The sequence below is a fragment of the Fukomys damarensis genome, unplaced genomic scaffold, assembly GCF_012274545.1.
Source record: "Fukomys damarensis isolate Sample0158 unplaced genomic scaffold, DMR_v1.0_HiC HiC_scaffold_16, whole genome shotgun sequence".
Classification (NCBI taxonomy): domain Eukaryota; kingdom Metazoa; phylum Chordata; class Mammalia; order Rodentia; family Bathyergidae; genus Fukomys; species Fukomys damarensis.
This window is the reverse complement of record NW_022900928.1, coordinates 111,026,292-111,044,747: the sequence shown is the minus strand read 5'-3', so window position 1 is coordinate 111,044,747 and position 18,456 is coordinate 111,026,292. Positions and strand designations below refer to the sequence as shown.

At 37.5% G+C, this 18,456-nt stretch overlaps 1 pseudogene; it reads left to right on the top strand.

Moving 5' to 3' along the window:
* The first annotated feature begins 9,156 nt into the window (after positions 1-9,156).
* On the top strand, positions 9,157-13,071 carry LOC104856687 (annotated as a pseudogene).
* The last annotated feature ends 5,385 nt before the right edge of the window (positions 13,072-18,456 follow it).

The window sequence follows — 18,456 nt, the reverse complement described above, 5'->3', positions numbered from 1 at the left end:
TTGCGGCTCTCTGGGGGGACCCCGTCCCGCGGGGAATAGGAGGTGAGAGCCGCCTCTTATTCGTGGGTCATCAGAGGCCGATCCGATCTTGAATGTCTGTGGAGGAAATCTTTAAGAAGTTAGAGTACACGGCCCAAGTCTGGTTTCTGATCAAAGGCTCTTTATTGGCTCAGCAAAACGATTATATACTGTTATCCCAGGGGGAAGGTTCAGCAAGCTTACTGGACAGTTCAAACAAATCAATCACATGAGTCACTCAAGCATTTAACCATACAGCAATCAGTATTTTACCAAATGTGGGGAGGGGTAAGTGGGAAGGCATACATCAACAATTAACCCTATGCAATCTTTAACTTAACAATCTCTAGGGGCAAGCAGGACAAGGAAATACCACCGGCCTCCTGCTCCAGATCCCGTGACCCTGTGGTTAGCACAAAGGGCTATTTTTTCTGTAAGATTCCCTGTTTGCCCAGGGGCTAGACCTGCCATAAGTCACGTATGTAGTCTAGTGGGATTTTTCCACCGAGGCAAAGGCTAAGGTTGAGGGCAGCCTTCTTATGCAGGCCCAAGCAGTCTCTCACATTCCATAACATCTGGTGGGAAGCAAAAAGCTTTCCAAAACCTACTAAAATATTTTAAATGGAGAAAATTGAAATTCTTATCAAAAATAGTACTCTGAGAAAAATCAAACGTAAGTAATTTTATCATACTATTTTATACCTAATAAATGCCTAAACTTATTGCCTAAAGGTGACCAAATATTCTCTACCTTACAAGTAAAGCAAGGTCTAGGCTCAGGCTGCAATCAACTGTTATTTGGTCAAACCAAGAACAAAATGTGGTTTTATGTCTGAACTGCACATTTAATTCTGACAGCCTGACTTCTTGGGGCTTCACTCATCAAAAGCTCAGCACATAAACACACTGCCTGCAGCCTTGCATTGATTGTCAGCACAATTAATTGCCAGGAAAACTGCAGCTTTATTAAGTGTACGGTACTAACAATAAAAACACCACTATTTATAGCACAGAGCATGGCGGGATATCTATACGAATAAAATATAACAATAATAAACAAAAAGCCGGCCTGTAGTCCCACAGAAGAACATCAATGAATTTGTTTTAATGCCAGCCCACAACAGGATACTCAAGTGTCCCTGAGCTAAAATACTACAAACTCTACTAAAAGACAAGAGCCTTTTGTGATCTCTGCAATGTCAAAAGAAGAGGTTAGCCAGTCTTTTCAAACTATTTCTTTAAACAATGAAACTATTTCTTATATTTTCAAATATCCATTGTTGCTAGATAAACTATAGTAGCCCTATGCTGTTTGTGGAGGTAAGAAATGAGAATTGTCATAGAGTCCAGTTAAAGGAAGTATTGAAGAATTCCTAAAATTTAAATAGTTATGATATTTAAGAGTAGATAGATCTGGGTATATTCTGGAAAATATTACTGACATATTGGTATCACTGAGGAAATTTCAGTCTAGTATTAAAGACTGAATAGTCTGCATTACAACTTCAAATTAAGAATTTGAAGTGGAGACTGGTGAGGACTGCTCAGCTGTAGGGGAAACTTACAAGAGCCCAAGGCCTTCATCACAGCAGACCAGTAAGGACTGCCCCACCACACAGGTGCCTCTGCAGCATTCCCCTTCCCCCCATTCTTTGAGCCTCCTGGTTGTGCTGGTACCTAGATCCACACTGCAGAGGCACAGGTAGTCATAAAGGTCACTTTACTGAGCTCCAGAAGATAGAATGAAAGTAAACAAGTGCAATAAAGTCACGTTAGACCTCTGTAGTTGGTAAATTGGAGGGATCACCACCTTCCATCAGAAGTTGGATTATCTTAATATGAGAAAAGGAAAAAGTGGAAACAAAGTCTTTGTAAATAGGGGAGGGTGAGGGTGAAGGGAGGGCAAGGGTATGAGGAAAAAATGAGAACTGAGCTCTGTCATGTAAAGGTATAAGATCCCAATGATGAATGTAGCTGTACTGTATACTTAAAAAGTACCAATAAACTCAATAAGATTAAAAAAAGAAGAAGGCGGCGGACTATCTGCAGGGGAAAAGCAGCTGGAATCTATGGTAGAACCTTGGAGAGTTCAACCCTGCAGGAGGTCGGGGAGCTCAACTTGGGACTTGCAGCCAGAATTCATCTTGAATCTCAGGGGTCTGCCATCAGCTAACTGAGACTAATTGACTTAGTTCTGCACATTGCTGCCCACATTGTCTGTTGTGACAGCAGGGATATACTCTGGAAGAGGCTATTTCAAATTTTTTTCTTTCTTTTCCCCATATTTTTAATTTTTAGCTTTAAATTTTTTTCCCATTCTGCAAATTCTTCCTTTTTTCTTTCTTCTTTTTCCTGCTCAGTCTCTTGCTCCTCCATGTCATTCTTCATCTCCTTTTTTTTGTTCCTTTTCCTGACTTAATTTGGATTTCTTCTTTCTTTTTCTTTTCTTCATTTTTCTTCACTCAAGTGTCATTAGTTTCAAAGCAAAGTGAGTACAGTGTATAGCTTCCCTATTACTGTTAAATTGTTCTATTCTTGTCTTTATTATTTCACTCTGTCTTTCCTTCTTGTCTTCAACAGTTTCCTAGAGTTTGTGTGATCATCCTGTGTCCGCTGGCTTCTCTTGAAATCTCCTATTCTTCTACCATCTATTCCTCTCCTCCTAATTCCTACTAAGTCCCCATCCTAAAGGGTAAAGTTGCTATATTGAAGAGTTTATTCACTATAAACATATTTTGGGCTGGTCCTCCATTTTGATTTAATTCACATGGTTAAAGGTGACAGATTAATAACTGCCACAAAGGGTCAATTTGTAAACTGTGTTTGATGCTATTATGTTGCTGGTTGTATCAAATGGGCTAAAGGGTTGTGATTGATATAATGAGTTTCTGGGTCTGATATTATGAAAATAAGAGTGTCTCTGAGTCATTAGACACTCAAAACCTAAAGAGCAGCTATAGCAGGAAGATTATAGTACTAATCCAGGAATTAAACCAAGGACATCCCAACAACAAAAATAAAAATGAGAAAACACTTAAGCAAGGCACAAAGACAGACTTCCAGTTCGCCAATGGTAAATTCTAGAGTAAATGAGGTGGAAAAGTCTGTCAACCACCCAGATGCCTTGATCTCATAGCACACAATATAAGAAAACAGATCAGTCAGGATATAGAAAAATTTAAAAACAGGAATAAACTCCCAGATACCTACAGAGATTCTGAGCACAAGAAAAGATTAGAGACCCTAAAACAGAAACTGACAAAAAAAAAAATAGATGAGTTCAGGACTATAATAGAAGCCATGAATAGCCAGAATACCAAAGAAATGGAAATAATAAATTCCCAAAGTAGGAAAGAAGTGGAATCCATGAAACAGATTCAAATAGATATTCAGGAGATTAAACACTCTATTGAAAGCATTTGTAGTAGAATGAATGAAGGTGGCGATAGAATTTCAGATATAGAAGACAGGATTATAGTCAGTGACCATGAAAAGAGAGATCTCTTAAAAACAGTAAGGGATCATGAGAAATTGATCCAACAACTCCTAGATGATGCAAAGAAGCATAATATAAGACTGATAGGAATCCATGAAGTAGCGGGAAAAAATACAAATGACTTAAAAAAGCTGTTTGCAGGATAAATAACAGAAAACTTCCCAAACAGAGCAAAAGAATTTGACATACAGATAAGTGTAGTATATAGGAGTCCAAATAGCCATGGTAAAAAAATCTACACCTAGACATAATAATCAAGATTCCAGAAACCCAACAGAAGAACAAAATACTACAAGCAGTTAGAGAAAAGAAAGTACATGCAAAGGAAAGCACATCAGAATCATAGCAGACTTTTCATCACAAACACTCCTGTCAAGCAGAGCCTGGAGTGAGGTACTTCAAGCCCTGAGAGAAAACAACCTTCAACCTAGACAATATATCCTGCAAAACTCTCTTTCAAAATGGATGGAGAAATAAGATACTTCCATGACAGAGAGCACCTGAGAAACTTCATAAATACCAAACCAGCACTACAAACAATTCCAAACACTATCCTAGAGAAAGACAATGAAGATCACAAAACCATGAGGCCCAAAAGAGCAAATCAATTAGGCACGGCAAGAAACTAAAGGGAAGAAGAGGGAAAATTAAAAAGATCCAACAACAGGACAATAACATGACAAAGATAAATCAATAAATATCAGATATAACCATCAATGTTAATGGCCTTAATTCACCAATCAAAAGAAATAGACTAGCAGAATGGTTTAAGAAGCAAAATTTAACAATATGTTATATACAAGAAACATACCTAGTTCAAAAAGAAACTCATAGACTGAAAGTGAAAGTATGGAAAACAGTTCTCCATGTCACAGGAGCCCAGAAAAAAGCAGGGGTAGCTATTTTATTCACAGACAAAGTAAATTTCAAACCCAAACTGATTAAGATAGACAAAGAATGCCACTACATCCATGTAAAGCGAACAATCCAAGAGGGAGAGATGACAATCATAAATATATATGCACTAAATATTAATGCCCCCAACTATATAAGACAAATGTTAAGGGACATGAAAAAACAAATGAACACTAACACAATTGTAGTGGGGGGCCTAAATACCCCACTCTCATAAATACAAAGATGATATAGACAAAAAAAATCAACAATGAAATACTAGAACTAAATCAAGCTTTTGAACAAATGGATTTAATAGACATCTACAGAGTATTCCTACCAGCAATATTAGAATGTACATTCTTTTCAGCTGCACATGGGTCATTCTTCAAAATAGACCACCTACCAATTCATAGAACATGTTTAAATAAATGCAAAAGAATTAAAGTTATCCCATGTATATTTCAGACCATAGTGCAATTAAACTGGAGATCAATAGCATAAGAAATTGCAAGAACTTCACAAATGCATAGAAATTGAGCAACACTCACCAGAAAAATCAATGGTCACAAAGGAAATTAAATAAAAAATTAGCCAGTCTTTACCAATAAATGATAATGCCAATACAACATACAGGAATCTATGGGACACAGTGAAAGCAGTTCTACATGGAAAATTCATAGCAGTGAATGCCCACACTAGGAAAACAGAGTGAGCTCAAATAAACAACCTAACAAAGAATATTAGGCTCCTTGAAAAAGAAGAGCAAGAAAAACCCAAAGCTCATACAAGGCAGGAAATTATAAAGTTCAGAGCAGAAATCAATGCAATGGAAACTAAGAGAACAATACAAAAAAATCAATGAATCAAATAGTTGTTTTTTTGAAAGAATAAATAAAATCAATAAACCATTAGCCAGCCTTGTAATAAAAAAGGAAAGGCTCAGATGCATGCAATTAGGAATGAAAAAGATGAAGTCACAGCAGATCCAGCAGAAATCCAGAGGATCATCAATACCTACTTTGAGAACCTGTATTCTAATAAAATGGAAAACACAGAAGAAATGGACAGATTTCTAGCAACTTTTGAATTACCAAAGTTGAAAGGAGATAAAACAATTCTAAACACTCCAATTGCAATCAGTGAAATTGAAAAATGTATCTAAAAGTTTACCAACAAAGAAAATGCCAGATCCTGATCACTTCACTGATGAATTCTACAAGACATTTAGAGAAGAAATACTGCCTTTAGTCTTCAAACTTTTCAATGAAATTGAAAGGGAAGCAATATTTCCAAATTCATTTCTGGAAGCAAGTATTACTTTGATTCCAAAACCAGGGAAAGACCCAACCAAAAGGAGAATTACAGGCCAATCTCCTTAATGAACAGAGATGCAAAAATCCTCAGTAAGATATTGGCAAACAAAATACAGAGAGTAATCAAGAAGATCATACACCCTGACCAAGTTGGATTTATCCCAGGGATGCAAGGATGGCTCAACATATGTAAATTAATAAATGTAATACACTATATTAACAGAGGCAAGGACAAAAACCATATGATCCTCTCAATAGATGCAGAAAAAGCATATGACAAAATTCAACACCCATTCATGATAAAAACCTGCAGAAAATTGGAATTGATGGTCTTTATCTCAACTTGATAAAAGCTATCTATGAAAAACAAATAACCAACATCATATTAAATGGTAAAAACTGCAAACCTCCATGTTAAAATCAGGAACAAGACAAGGATGCCTACTATCACCACTCCTGTTCAGTATAGTGCTGGAAACATTAGCCACAGCAATTAGTCATGAGAAAGAAATAAAATGAATAAAGATAGGAAAGAAAGAAGTTAAACTGTCACTATTTGCTGATGATATGATACTCTATGTAGAAGACCAAAAACTTCTGCCGAAAGGCTTCTAGACTTAAGTGACACAGTTAGCAGAGTAGCTGGATACAAGGTCAACACTCAAAAATGAACAGCCTTCTTGTACACAAATAACAGACTCTCTGAGAGAGAAATTAGGGAAACAATTCCTTTCACAATAGCATCCAAAAAGAATAAAGTATCTAGGAATCAATCTAAAGAAAGAAGCAAAAGACCTCTGTACTGAAAACTATAACACTCTGAAAAAAGAGATCAAGGAAAATATAAGAAAATGGAAGGATGTCCTGTGCTCCTGGGTAGGAAGAATCAACATAGTGAAAATGGCCATACTACCAAAACTGCTATACAGATTCAATGCAATGACAATTGAAATTCCAACACTATATTTCACAGAACTAGACAAAATGATCCAAAAATTCACTTGGAACCAGAAGAGACCTAGACTAGCAAAAGGAATTCTAGGCAACAGAGATATGGCAGAGGGTATCACAGTCCTCAGCTTGAAACTATACTACAAAGCCACTGTGATAAGAACATCATGGTATTGGCAAAGAAAAAGACATGAGGATCAGTGGAATAGATTGAAAGATGTAGAAACAATTCCAGATGTACTCAGCTGCCTCATCTTTGACAAAGGAGCCAACAATCCGCACTGGAGGAAAGATAGCCTCTTTAATATATTGTGTTGGAAAAACTGTATTTCAACCTGCCAAAGATTAAAGCTAGATTCTTATCATTAGCCATGCACTAAATTAAAATCCAAGTGGATTAAAGATCTAAATATTAAAACAGAAATTCTAAACTGGCTGGAGGATAAGTTAGGAAGAACTGTCGAAGGCATTGGTATAGGAAAAGACTTTATGAACAAATCCTCAGCAGCACAACAACTAGCAGAAAGAATCAACAACTGGGATCTCATCTTATTAAAAAGCTTCTGCACTGCAAAAGAAACCATCAACAGAACTAAGAGACAACCTACAATGTGGAAAAAATTTTTACAAGCTGCTCCTCAGACAAAGGACTATTATCTAGAATATATGAAGAGCTCAAAACAATCAGCCCCCCCAAATATAAAGACCCAATTCAAAAATGGGCATCTGAAATGAACTGACATTTCTCAGACAAAGAAGTAAAAGCAGCAAGTAAATATATGAAAAAATGTTCCACATCACCAAGCTTTTGAGAGACGCAGATGAAAACAACACTGAAATTCCATCTCACCCCACAAAGAATGGCTGCTATCAAGAAATCAACCAATAATAAATGTTGATGGGATTGTGGGGAGAAAGCAACCCTTCTACATTGTTCGTGGGAGTGCAGACTAGAGAAACCACTATGGAAATCAATATGGAGATACCTCAAAGAGCTGGGACTAGAGGTTCCATTTGACCAAGCTATGCCTCTGCTGGGTATCTTTCCAAAAGAATTAAAAGAATCATACCACAGTGATATATGCACACCAATGTTTATAGTGACACAGTTTGTAACAGGTAAAACTTGAAAACAGCCCAATTGCCCATCAGTTGGAGACTGGATAAAGAAGATGTGGTTTTTCTATAAAATGGAGTACTACTCAGCCATAAAGAATGAGAAACTAGAGTCATTCTTAAGAAAATGGATGCCTATTAAGGCCATACTTTTCATTGAAATAAATAAGATACATGTGTAAATACTGCATAGTTTCTCTGATGTGAAAAACTAAAAGTTTAAATAAGATCCAAATTGTATAACTGACCATGTGAAATAGGAAGAAAAGGGCTAAAGTTGTAGGGGAAGTTGGAAGGGTAGGGGGAAAAATAAGAGAAAAAATATATGAGAAAGGAAGAATGTAAACAAAATCTTTATAAATAGGGGAGGGGAAGGAATGAAAGGAGGGCTGGGTATGGGGAAAAATGAGAACCAGGATCTGTGATGTAAAGGTACAAGATTCCAATGATAAATGTACCTGTATTGTATACTTAAAAAGTACCAATAAACTCAGTGGAAAAAAAAAGAAATTGAAGTCTGTTTCAAACACCTTTTCCAGTTACATAATTAGTTATCAACATAACTTTGCAGTGTAGTGTTGCACACATCTTTAAAAGGTAGCACATTTGAGATAAAGGAGGAAGAGGAAACACATACAGACTAACACATATTGAACATTGTATGAAATACTCAGAACCAATGGTTGTTTCCAATACAGCATTGGTTTTTTAAATCACACAAACATACAGTGATTATGAAAATCTATGAAAGACAGAATGTCTTTGTAAGAAGCCTTTTAAAATATTTTAGGGCTATCATGTAACGGTACAAGATCTCAGTGATGAATGTAACTGTACTGTATACCTAAAAAGTACTAATAAACTCAATGTGAAAAAAATAAATTAAATATTTTAGGGCTCTATAAATTAGAAAGATGGATTTGAAATTATTAAAAACTATTATTATTATTTAAGTAGATTGTACGACACCCACTGAGGAAATATATACGAAGCCATTGATCTCAGTAGTAATGGCACTACTCATTCTGTACCTCAGGTCCTCAGCTTTTCAAACCAATCTCATTCTTTTACATGGGATCCAATGAACTGCAAGCTTTAGAAGACAGATGGCTTCTTATAGCCACCAGAGTTAACTGAATCAAAATGCACAGATATTTTCTTTATGTATGAAGGATCTTGCCAAGAGGCCATGTGCAGTGCAGGCTTGAAGGCAAACGTGGTTTACATACAGAGGCAATCTCAATGTCATTAGAAACAAATCCTCAATTTAACATGACAGACTCAACTGAGGCATTTAGCTGATACTCAGGGAAGTCAGATGCCTGACCAGGGTCTTCTGCTGGCTGGTGACAGATGCAGCAAAGAATGGTTCCTCTCCCCTTAAACTCTGTAGACTACGGTAAGTTACTGATAAACAAGTAACTATTGTATTTGATTGCAAACAATAACAGTAGATATATTTTAGAGCAAAAGGGTTTTTAGCATGCAGAACTGCATTGAGGCTCAAAACTTTAAAATATGCTTTAACTTGTAGTACCACAAAACATAAAATTCAAGAAGGGAAAGCCATATATTATTCATTTTTGTAGTCTTAACACAAGTTACATGTATAAGTACAATGCATTTGTACTTCTTTCCAGTAACCTAGATCTTTTCTCATTTATTCATTCTCTAAAAATGAGAATTTTTCAGTTTCATGCATCAAAAAATAATCCTTAGGATAAAAGATTTCCTTTAAAATTTAGAATGTCATTTTGCATTTATCTGCCTACTTCAGAAGATGGAGGAGGTGGGAAGAGACAGAAATCACACAGGGTTTCTACAAGAGGTTCGCAACTTGGCGATCTTATAACACTTTCAATCATCTAATATATACATACACACACATATACATACATATATATATATACACACACACACACAAATACACACATGTGTATACACATATAGATTACATCTTTGACAAAAGACAAAACAATACACACACAACCAGACACTGAAAATATGATTCATTAAGTGTCTGTAGTCTGGGTACCCAATCTAGTTTCCTAGTTTCAACAAGGCAAACTCCTATGGCAAAAGTGAAAACAAAATAGGTATATGTTCTCATTTTCTTCTTTGAAAAGATCATCTCTAAATTGTGATACAGACTGTTTGAGATAAATGTCTTAAAATATTTAACTGGCAGCCAGTTTTAATACAATGGTCTCTGTTAGTTGAGCATTAACAACCCCATTAATGAAAATCTTTTTTTTAAATCTCAGGTAGATAACAAAAATGTAATAGTAATATAAAACTGTTTAGTTTTAGATGTTAGAAATATCATATAATATACATAGTACTGATACTGCTGCAAGATAAATAATATACATAATATAAATAGTACTGATAGTGCTGTAAGATAAAATTTTATTTTTCAAATTGTATGTCAGTCAGGCTGCTTTGCACTCAGAGGTTCAGAAATTCTGCTTTTATTCCACTCAGTCAAAGCTGACCAGAAACACTTCTCATGTGAACTAAGTTTGAAATTTAGACTTGCCTCTTCAATCAGGTGTAGATGGAGACGGTCTCTAAATTACAGTAGTTCAATTTATTATTTTTTTCTCTATGTGGTACGAAAGCAATACATTTTCAATCTCAGACTTCAAATTTTGCATTTAATTTTTTCCTGGCCTAAAGATAAGCAGACGTACAGTGTGACGCTCTCTGGAGATATTGGCAATGACAGCAATCACCTTCCAGTCAGCCACATGATCACAGACTAAACAACAGGGGATCTGCGGTGCGCTGCATTGTTTTAACTACGGAGTTCAGTACGTTAGATGCAGTTAGTTCATTTTCTCCTTACAGTATTCTTAATTTATGATGGATTCTTCAAGGGATGTGAGGGCATAAATGTCTTATATTTATATAAACATTACATAGATATTTGCAGTTGATTTCTGAATGTGGACTCAGGTTCAACATGGAACCATAACCTCACAGCTGAGTGATCTTGAGAAGATAGTAATCAGTCTTGACTTTAGTGCTCTCATTTGTAAATGGTAACTAAAACGATCCCATAAAGATTTTGTAAAAATTAAGTGAAATAACATGAAGTACCAGTCACACAGAGAATGCTTAATAAATTCTAGTACTCTTGTTGAAAATTACCATTTTGCCAGAGTTATAGTCTCTAGAGGCAGCAAGCTCATTAGTGTTAATTCTAATGGTGATATTTAAAACTCTTTTGGAGATGGCTCCAATGATAAGAAAAATACTTCAATTAGTTTCACAACTTAGATAAAATTTCTTATGGTAGAGGAGATATTGTAGTATATTTTTGGAGTCTCACAAACTGTTCAGAGAACACCACATTTCATAGCTGGGTATTTTTTGTCCTCAAGATAGGATGAAGAACTCATAGCACATGAATCCTAGGGATCAATGTGCTATCAGTAGCCATTTCAACAGAACTATTAAAATTGCACATAGATGACCATACCCATAACTAAAAGAATGTGGTTTTTCTCTGACTACTATGTCCATCTTCTTCAACAGTTACAGTCTCTGGAAGGATATTTTGTTGAGAAAAAAGAGTCAAGCAGTGAATTGACCTTCCACAAGGTGGGTTTTATTGCTATAAAATTACACTTTATTAATCTTCTTAAATTATGGCAGGCAACAACCGAACCAAAGCAGTATAACATGCTATCATCATGAAACTGGAAGGTTGGACAGAGATTCAGTATAACATCCTTAGAAAAAACAAAACAGACAACTGTTTCATGGATATTATTTTCTTATTTCAGAAAAAGAAACTTTTTATTCAAAGGAAAAAATATGAGAAAAGGAAGAAATGGAAATTAAGTCTTTGTAAATAGGGACGGGTGGAGGGGTTGAAGGGAGGGCAGGGGAATGGGGAAAAAATAAGAACCAAGAGCTCTTCCTGAAGAGCCCCAGCCCGTGATGTTTCGAGGAGGAAAACAAAACGTTTAGGTCCAGAGTGTGACAGATGTATTGTGTGAAGCTTGTGACCAGTTGGGATGGCAAAGCCCACCAAGATCCAGATTGAAGCTATTCCCATGGCCTTACAAGGTCCTGATATCATTGGGCTGGCAGAAACCGGTTCTGGAAGAACAGGCCTTTGCTTTGCCCATTCTGAATGCACTGCTGGAGATGCCGCAGCGCTTCTTTGCCCTGATTCTCTCCCCCACCCAGGAGCTGGCCTTTCATATCTCAGAGCAGTTGGAAGCCCTGGGGTCTTCAAATGGAGTGCACTGTGCTGTGATTGCAGGTGGAATTGATTCAACGTCCCAGTCTTTGGCTTTGGCAAAAAAACCACGCGTAATAATAGCAACTCCTGACCGATTGATTGACCACTTGGAAAATACAAAAGGCTTCAACTTATGAGCTCGCAAAGATGAGGCAGACAGGATACTGAACGTGGTTTTTGAGACAGTGGTGGACAAGATCTTGAAAGTGATCTGCCGAGACAGGAAGACATTTCTCTTCTCTGCTACCAAGACCAAGAAGGCGCAAAAAACTTCAGCGAGCAGCTCTGAAAAATCCTTTGCAATGTGCTGTTTCTTCCAAATACCAGACAATAGAGAAATTACAATAGTATCCTTTTATTCCCTCTAATTTCAAGGATACTTACCTGGCTTACATTCTGAATGAGTCGGCTGGCAACTCCTTTACGATATTCTGTAGCTCCTGTAAGAACACTCAGAGCCCTGCTACTCCAAAATCTCGGATTCGTGGCCATCCCCCTCCACAGACAGATGAGTCAGAGCAAGAGCCTCGGATCCCTTAATAAATCTAAGGAAGGCCAAGGCTCGTGTTCCGTCCTTCTGGCCACCGACATCGCAAGCAGAGGTCTGGGCATCCTCATGTGGATGTAGTTGTCACCTTGGACATTCCGACTCATTCCAAAGATTACCTTCACCGAGCAGGTCGCACAGGTAGAGCCGGTCACTCTGGAAAGGCCATTACTTTTGTCTCGCAGTACGATGAGGAGCCCTTCCAGCACATAGAGCACTTACTTAATTGGGAAGAAACTGCCTGTCTTCCCAAGGCAGGATGACGAGGTTATGATGCTGTCAGAACGTGCGACTGAAGCTCAGAGATTTGCCCGAATGGAGTTAAGGGAACGTGGCGAAAAGAAGAAAGCTCAGAAAGGATGCCGGAGGCAAGCATGACACGGAGGGCACCATCGGAGCCGGAAACAAGGCGGCCGGAGGGAAGATGAAGAAACTGTCAGTCGCTTTCACAAGGACTCGCATCCTGCTCCGTCCGTAAGCAGGAATCACTGGCGAAGAGAATGAAACGCCTCCACAGGAGCTCCTCAGAGCGGAATCTGTAGGAATTCTCCAGAAGCTGCCCCGCCAATGGGGCGCGTGCACCCCTCTGAGCACGGGCGTCATTGCTGCCGGATAATTTTTACAAGACCCGCCGTTCTTCAGCTTCAGTGCCTTGCTGGTGTCATGAGTGGGCCGTGCCCTGCTGCCACTTCACACAGACCTTTTGCCTTTTTCGCTGCAGGTCAAGGGCTTGGGTGATGAAGCACAAGGCAAAGAAGATTGGCATTCACAGGTGGTATTTATGCCAGTTTAGCTTGAGCTTCATGGGGCTCGATGTAAAACCATACATTTAAATATTACGTTAAAAAAATAACTAAGCTGTATCATGTAAAGGTGCAAATTCCTAATGATGAATGTCACTGTACTGTATACCTAAAATGTACCAATAAACAATGAATAAAAAGAAAAAGTATACCCATCTGTACCTCTGACTCCCTTAATGGACTAATTTCCAGAGACCTGTAAAGTTCGAAACACATAGGACAGGCCGATGATTCACACTAGTAATCCATGAAAGAAAAAAGGAGGACCCTTCTGTGCTTTCTAGGCTCCAAAAGGGAGGGGATCCCCTACGAAGGTGTGAACCTTGAACTCACTTTCATTTGTCTATACTGCCCCCTTTCGACGGGTACTGAAAATGTCCCGCATTTGAGGGCTGCTCCTGGTGGAACTGTCGGGAGGCAGGAGAAACTACTCTGTGAAATGTGTGTGAACAACCACGTGCTCCGTGAATTTGGAAGACGTCCAAGCCTCACATCTGTTACTTATTCATGCTGCGGAGCCAGAAGCTGGATCAGAAGAATGGGATTAGGAAAAGCGAGTTGTTAAAATATTGTCTCGCCTTTTCTGTACACCTTTACCATCTTCTCCACAAGTAGTTGTTTTTTTGTTTTTTGTTTTTTGTTTTTTTTTTTTTTTTACCACTAAGGGCTAGAAAATATTAGCCGCGTGTATTACTGAGCATGTACCTGCCACAAATTCTCTTTGAATCTTTAAACAACATTGCTTTTCTACTTTTTTAGCTTTGCTTTTTAAAATAAATTTTTATTTTGTAACAGTTTCATGTTTGCCAAAACACTGTGAAGTTAGTACAAAAGTATTCCATACACCTTTTGCCCGGTTTCCACTTGTATTAATGTCATACACGAGTGTGATGCTTTGTTACAATTAATGAACCAATATGGCTGATCATTTTAATTAGAATTCATAGTGTTTTAAAAATTTCGTTAGTGCTTACTTATTTTCCAGCCAAGGAAGGATTCCAGCTAGTATCTTGCATTATACTAAGTAGCGAGAGGCCCTCTTAGACTCTTTCTTCTGGGACAGTTATAAAGTGTTTGGGTCATGGGATATATAGAATGTCTCTCAAAATTTGAATTTCTATGATGTGTTTCAACATTTTCGTGAAATACCTCAAAAGTAAAGTACAATTTTCCTTACATCCTCACATTGTATCGAGAGTACATATTACCACTGCGTTAGGACTGCAAGCACTAAGTTTGGCCACTTTTTAAGTTTCTCCATGGTTAAGGTACTTTTTCCCTTTTCCATACCACTTTCTTTGAAAAGAAGTCACTGTATATAACCAGTACCTCAAGGTGAAGGATTATATTCCACTTTCTTGAAGGAGGAATGCCAACCTAATTATTCTTTTTATTTGAACTTCTTGAATTTGGAATGCATGGGGAATACATAAGAATTCTTTCTATTCATTTAATTATTTAACCCTTAATGTGAGCATAGGCTCACAGAAACTTATGTTTTTACTTACTTTGATACATAAAAAAATACAACTATTGATTTTGTTGCCTAAATTGCTCCAAATTTGGTCACTGGAAGCTTTCTCAATGGGCCTTTTGACATCACCCACTGTAATTTATTCAGTTTTTTCTTTTTCTTCTTTTTGTTTCTCCTTCCTTCCATTCACTCTTCCTGCCTGCTTGCCTTCCTTCCTTCCTTCCTTCCTTTTTGATGTTTCCATTTAGCACTTATTGTTTGACAATATTATATGTTCAAGGCTCACAGTAGGGTTAGACTCCTATGAGAAGGTAACACATCTATTAATTTCAAAGGAGGTGGAGCGCAGGAGGTAAACTGAGCCATAGGGAGTGGCTGTAAATATGATGAAGTTTCGCTCACCTTCCGGCCACTCATGTCCTGCTGTGTGGCTCAGTTCCTAACAGGCCACATATGGGTACAAGTGGAGACCCATATCCTAAAAACTCAGTTCCCCCAGGAATCACTTCATTGTTCTCAGCCATTCAAGCGCTCAGAGGTCACTGGAGCCACAGTCCCAGGGGTTCTGGCTCCTCCTTCCACTGACAGTGTGTCTCGGGACCATCCATCTGATGTTAGTTTTACTGGCATACAGAGTGCAAGAGTTGTAGACTTTAGAAAAACCTCTGCAGGGCTGGCCAAGGAGCCCTGAGAAGGTAGTGTGGGAAGCTGTGGGAATGGGGCCAAGTGTGCAGCAGAAACACCAGGAAGTGGGAAATGTCAGGAATGTGAAATGAATATTAAGGAAAGCTGCATGCCTTGAATGTAGACACCCTAAGATGGAAGCAGTATAGGCTCCAACCAGCAGGGCCATAGGACTGGGGTTTCACAAGCGCTCTGGAACTGACATTTTACCACTGTGTGCATGAATGCTAAATGTGGAGCTATGAGACAATGTTTGTCTTGCTGGTTTTCAGTCCTGCTTTGGTCAACTTTTTGTATCTCTCCCCTTTCTCTCTTTTAGAATGGGAATGTTTACCCTGTGTATTGTACTTTAGGGTTATTTAATTTGCTTTTGGTGTTTACAGGGTTTCACAGGTAAGGATTTGCCTTGAGTCTCATAAAACACTTGGACTTAGACTTTAGAAAAATGCTGGAACTCTTGAGAAGAGTCTTTTAGGCTTTACTCAGTATAGTTGTATTCTGTTAGATGGAATTATGAGTTTGGCATTGTGTTTATTTGGAGATTCAGTATGTTTTAAGGAGATATACTTGGATGTAAATTTGACAAGAGGTAGATTGTGACTTTTAATCCTATTATACCAACTACATTAGATTAAGAAATGCCTAGCAGATTAGTAGAGCGCACTCACAAATGTGTTTCAGTGGGTCATGGAGACATGACCTTGCTGTATGTGGGGTTTTTTCCATCGTATCTCTCTGACACTGCTTCCCTGTGCAGCTGCAAAAGACCATGTGATAAGCAACTCTACTCTGCCATTCTCTTCCACTATGGTGTTTGTGCCTTGAGCCAATTGGCCACATACTAAAGCTCCATGAGCCACATTAAAACTTTCCTCCCTAAAATGTGGATGTTGAATAGAATGTCTTAGTAAAGAAGGCTAACACACATCCTAGGTTCATGAAAGATATTAGTCTTCAGATTTTCTTCCTTGTGATCTAAATCTCAATCGTTTATCATGGAGTATTATTGTCTTGCTAGAGTGGTTTGTAAATGCTCCTCTTTTTTCTGTTTTGAAAAAGCCAGTGTGAGGAATTTTTATTGTTTTATCTTACTAGGCATTTGGAAGAGTTTTTTAGTTAAACCACCCAGGCCTGGTATTTTCTTTTCCAGGCTGTTAATTACTGATTTATTTAACAGCGATATATCTGTATTCTTTTTCTTCTTCATGGGTTGTGGCAATTTGTCTTTCATAAACTAGTTTATTTCACCATGATTTCAAATAGTGGGATTTGTAAAGTTGTTTGCCATAAAGCTATTCCTTTATTTTTCTTTTATTGAGTTTATTGGTACATTTTAAATATACAGTACAGTTATATTCATTATTGGGATCTTGTACCTTTACATGACAGGTGGCCTTGGTTCTCATTTCTTCCCCTTCTCCCTGCCCTCCCTTCACCCCCTCCTCCCCTCCCCATCTACAAACACTTTATTTCCATTTTCTCATTTTTTTTCCTTATTACCTTTCCCCTAACCTTCCCCCTTTCCCTACACATTTAGCCCTTTTCATCCCATTTCACAATGTCAGTTATCTCATTATTATCTTATGTACTATTATAGTTTACTCACACCATAGAAATTATTTGGTATTTACACATGTGTGACTTATTTATTTCACTTAGGAGTATATCCTCAATATGTATCCATTTTCCTATGAATGAGTCTAATTTCTCATTCTTTATAGCTGAGTAGTATTTCATTTTATAGAAAAACCACATCTTCCTTATCCAATATCCAACTGATGGACAAATGGGCTGTTTCCAAGTTTTAGCTATTACAAACTGTGCCACTATAAACATGGGTGTGCATATATCACTGTGGAATGATCCTTTTAATTATTTTGGAAAAGTACCCAGCAGAGGGATAACTTGGTCAAATGGAACCTCCAGTCCAAGCTCTTTGAGGTATCTCCATATTGGTTTCCATAGTGGTTGCACCAGTCTGCACTCCCACCAACAATAGAGAAGGGTTCCTTTCTCCCCACAACCCCGCCAACATTTGTTATTGTGTGATTTCTTGATAGCAGCCATTCTTTGTGGGTGAGGTGGAATTTCAGTGTTGTTTGCATCTGCATCTCTCGAATATTCCTTTGTGATCATTTTGATGTCCGTGAATATACAGCATTGATAAATCCTTTTATTTCTTTTAATGATATGTTCTGTGTGTCTCTCTCTGTACCACACCCCCCTCTGTTGTTGTTAGTCCTACAAGAGGTTGAAGTGGTTAGTTTTAAGTTTCAATTTGACTGATCCATTGTGACCAAATATTTGGTAAGACATTTATCTGTGACATCAATTTGAAGGAGATTAATATTTAAATTGATGGCTTTTGTGTAAAACAGAGTGCCTTCCATGATGTGGATGGGTCTCACACAATCGGTTGAAGGTCTAAAAAGAATAAAAACTGTTCTTTACCTTTGCTCTTTGATTTTGATTTCTATTCCTCTTTTCCTACATTTCATATTATTTTATTTTTCTCCCCTCTCAAGTTATAAATTACACTTCCTTTAAAAACTTATTTCAGTGGTTGTCTTAAATTTCTAATATAAATTTCAATTCATTTTCAAACAACACCACATCGCCTCCAATATCATACTGTCTCATGTGTCTTATAATAGTTGTCCTAATTTTTCTCCTTCCTTCCAGATTGATTCCAATTTTCTCTGACTTTATTACTTTACAATTATCATCAGAAATTACTTTACTCTCTATGTTCCCTTCTTTCTGCTTTCCTTAAAGTACATAACTGATACATTAGCTGCTAATACCAAGATGATATATACTTTATAATACAAATGGATATTCTTAATTTATAGCAAAACTATGAATATTTCAATGTATTGTATATTGCTTAATTTTGACCAAG